Below are 4,376 nucleotides of genomic sequence, written 5' to 3' on the forward strand. Positions count from 1 at the left end.
TATAAACCAAAATATACAATAATGCTTTCAGTACATTATATAACAACTTTTTCTAATTAAATAATACATTTTTCTATTTCTTTACTTGAACACCTATATTGTTGTATTCTGTAGCTCCCTGCAGCTACTACGAACTGGGTTGCTGGAACAGAAGCTGAGAGATAGATGGGGAAGAGGTGAAAAGAACGAGGCCAGGATGATTCTTTACTGATAGAGGCCTCAACTTTAATAGAGGTCAGGCCTTTTAACAGTTTGGGCAAGCCCCTCCCCCCAGACTCCGAGCTGAGTTTTGGCGAAGTCCTCTGGTGGTCTTTGGCTCTACTGCTCAGGCAGCTGCGTGGGTCACCTGCTTAATTCAGGAATTCATAGACCTGGGGGAACATTGAACTTAACCACAGGAATCTGTGATCAACATTGGGAGAAGTTCACCTTGACCAATGCCAAGTATACTCTTAGCAATCCACCCTAGGATAAACATTCCTGCTGTAACCTACTTCCCTATTATGCCCTAACATCAGACTCCTGCCTGAAGCCAGGAATTGTCCTTGGCTAATGTCAAGTACCTACCATGTGGCATGACACTCCAATATGGCTCTGTACACTATATCTTACTTTTCTATCCTTAAATTTTCCCATTTTATCATTTTATGTGTATGGTTGTTTGGTCCACATCCTAGAATATGTATATGTAGTAACCACCAAGACCATATGATATCCTTCAGAAATAAAGTTACAGGGGATTATGCACCAACAAGTGAATGTGGGGGACTCAAACTCATATGCTGTGACTGATGAATTTAATTCTTCTTTATTATTAGTTTTCAGGGAATTTTAATACCATCTTCCTAGCAGGCAAATCTGAGTTTAACGGCAGAAAATAGTCAAGTGAGGATTCTGATGCATAAGGTTAAGTATTTTGATCAATACAGAGCCATGAGCATGAAGTTCTATGTCAGGTAAGAAAATTACTTTGGGTAGAAGAAGCAATTTGTTGAAATGGTAATCAATGAGGTCATTTGCTTCCCTTTGTTGAATTGGGAGATGCTGCCAGTTACAGTTCTGAGCCCCATTCCCATCCTCAAGTCTTGGTGCACACAGGAAGTCAGTCTATTTCTGACAGGAATCATAGACTGAAAAGATGATTAATATAGATATTTATACTACACTTGATCTTAGCCAAAAGGCCGAGAAGCGATAATATAGATATTTATAAACCAAAGAATAGCATCATAGAGGAGAGGATCAGCTCAAGGATTGTGTCTCATATTAGTAATAAGAAAAAAAAGATGTGTTTTGATAAATGTGAAATAAGTAGTGTTTACTCTTTAATATGTATTAGTTAGGAAAAATGGGAAGTGCCAACTGCACAAAGTTTGAGCTGATAAAATTGAGTTGATATATTGCTCAGAGAAATGTGAGTATCAATGATCCAGGATGGATTGCATTATTTATTTATTATGTAGGGGATCTGATATTTCCCAACACTGTCTTCAGTAGATAAATTGCCCATTGTGTCTAAAGTTAGAGGGGTTTTAATACTAATAGAATGTCCCAAAAGCAATGGGACAGATTACATCCCCGGCATACGGATATTGTTTGATACACTTCATCATTTTCCAATGATCTACTTTTATCCAGCAGTTGAGGGAGGCTTTCGTCGAAGTGAGTATAATCCATTCTCCAGCAGTATATTGTGGGGAATTGCATTTATGAATGAATCTTGCTATGTGGCATAAAACACACAGAAGGCAAAGAAATATTTAAGTACTGGTTTTGCTAAAATAATCAAATTCAGGCATACTCTTGGTTGTTACCTTTATGTTAGGAAATAAGAAACTGTTTACCTGAATCAAAGATTTAATATAGAAAATATATTGAAGTATGCCAGGAAAACAGGGTTATTATGAAAGAACTTTCAAGATTCTTTGAGAATAATATGTATCAAAAGTTCATTACATGGAGTAAAAGTGTTAAAATATAATATAACTATCATAATGTGATAAATATAAGCATATGATGAGAATCAGTGAAAAAATACTGCATGAATTTGAAGCAGAGTATGGATAGGCACACACTCAGATTTTTGTGGGGGAAAGGGAGGTTTCAAAATGGTCTATGTTAAATCTCAAAACTAAACTATATGTAAGTAAGTAAATAAATAAATTAGAATGTCTACATCATGTTCTTATGAAGGAAAATTTATTTATTCCAGTCCCAAGAGATTTGAGTATTGTGATACATTTTGTCTCAAAATCCACCATCCTATTTAACTCCAGTTTATTAATGAATTGAATTATGTTCAGAATGTGGCAGGATCTCTGGGTATGTAAATTTTATATGGGACAAAACTATCTTTTTCTTTTTGTTAATTGCAGCATAAGTGTGTCTCCTGTATTTTGTTTCATGACACAATGGTACAGGAATGTGTTTCCTAACATATTTCAAGTATAGACATGATTGTGAGAAATCCAAGTTGAATTGTGCAGTATAATTTCAATAATAATTTAATAATAATCACAGTATTTCTGATTTTAATTCAATGATTTAGATATGATTGGGTGGAGAGATATGATCTCACCTCGAGTAAGAATGTCTGAACTGACCTCAGAATGTTTCCCTGACTGGCATCTCCTTTATGGTAGAGAGGGTGTGGTAAAGTAGCAGGATTTATCAAATGATGAGAAGATTTAATGAACTTAGGCTTTTTTCTGTGATTATAGTGGCTGTCTCTTCTTAAGATTTTCCTATGCAATGCAGCAACTGGAACAAATATCACTGAAGAACTGTGGAAAGAATACGTGAAGCTGATTCAGGAACTCCGGATTCCTACTGAAAATATTGAAAATGTTTATGAAAGAGGTAAGTTGGTTACTGTAATTTAGACCAGTGATAACTTGAAATGAGAGCAAATGATAAAGATTCTTGTTTTCCATGTCAGTAATATAAAGTCCTTACATGATGATATGATGGAAATTCAATAGTATTTTAAATTGTCTCCCTCTTAGTTTCACCTCAGAGATGCATGTCCTTAATGGGAGCCTTGATCTCATGAGCAGAAAAAAATGTATTATTCATTATTTTTGAGTCACTGGAATTAAAGTTTGAGGTCGATTCAAGACTGTAAAGGCAAAGTATTCACAACTGACATTCAGGAATTTCAGCAAACTCTAATGTTATGAAAAATCATTACTGGCTTTATTATAAATAATTATATGAATTTTAATATTACAAAATATTTGTCAATAAAGCACTCAATGCACACTCTTTAGTGACATTTATCAGGAGCAGAGATCAAACTTACATTCATCACCCTATTGTTAATGAGAATATTTTGTGCATTTTTTATTATTTTATTTATTTACATTCCAAATGTTATCCCATTTCCAGATTTTTCACCAAGAAATGCCCTATCTAATACCCCTCCTCCTGCTTCTATGAGCTTGTTCCCCTCCCTACCCAATCTCTCCTGCCTCCTTGATCTTGCATTACCCTATATTGGGTCTTCAAGCATTCATAATACCAAGGGCCTCTTCTCCAAATGATGCCTGAAAAGGCCATCCTCTGCAACATATACTGATGGAGCCATGAGTCCCTCCATGTATACTCCCTGGTTGTATTTTAGACCCTGGGAGCCCAGTTTGGTTGATATTGGTTTTGTTCCTATGAGGTTGCAAACCCCTTCAGCTCCTTCTGTCCATTCTCTAACTCCTCCACTGGGGACCCAGTTGTCAGTTCAATGGTTGGCTGCAAGCATTTGGCTCTGTATATATCATGCTCTGGCAGTGCCTCTCAGGATACAGCTATATCAGGCTCCTTTGAGCATGCACTTCTTGGCACATTTTGTGCATTTCAAAATGTATGAGTTAAGATTATATAAAAGTCCTAAGGATAACAGGTATCTCAATTACTTTTCTGTTGTTGTAATGTTTCTTTCAGGAAATTACCAAAAATATCTTAAAGGTACATGTTGAAGGCCAGCCTTGACAGGTTAGGGTAAACTGAGGTGAGGCCATAAAGGCAGCAATTTATCATTCAGTAGACTGTTCTCAGAGGGAATAAAACTTGATTCAGTGGGGCCAGCATTTCCTCTGACCTATAAGAGTCTACTAGAACTCTTTGGTGATTAGAGAGAAGGATAAAAAGAAAAAATCAAGGAAAAGAGTAAAACACACACACACACACACACACACACACTCAGTGAATAAAGCATGACAAACACTAAAAAAATTATTTTTTTCACCCATTACTTATATATACAGCAAATTTTATCAAGTAGCATAAATATTATAATGTGATAACATTCCATTTTCTTTTAATTAATGATTATTTTTACAAGTAATTTTCCAGAGCTGGAAAGATGGCTGTGTGGTTAAGAG

General features: G+C 35.6%; 1 pseudogene; it reads right to left on the reverse strand.

Moving 5' to 3' along the window:
* Nucleotides 1-1,125: 1,125 nt before the first annotated feature.
* Nucleotides 1,126-1,196, reverse strand: LOC127679623 (uncharacterized; annotated as a pseudogene).
* Nucleotides 1,197-4,376: the final 3,180 nt, after the last annotated feature.

This window comes from Apodemus sylvaticus, chromosome 2 (genome assembly GCF_947179515.1).
Source record: "Apodemus sylvaticus chromosome 2, mApoSyl1.1, whole genome shotgun sequence".
Taxonomy (NCBI): Eukaryota; Metazoa; Chordata; class Mammalia; order Rodentia; family Muridae; genus Apodemus; species Apodemus sylvaticus.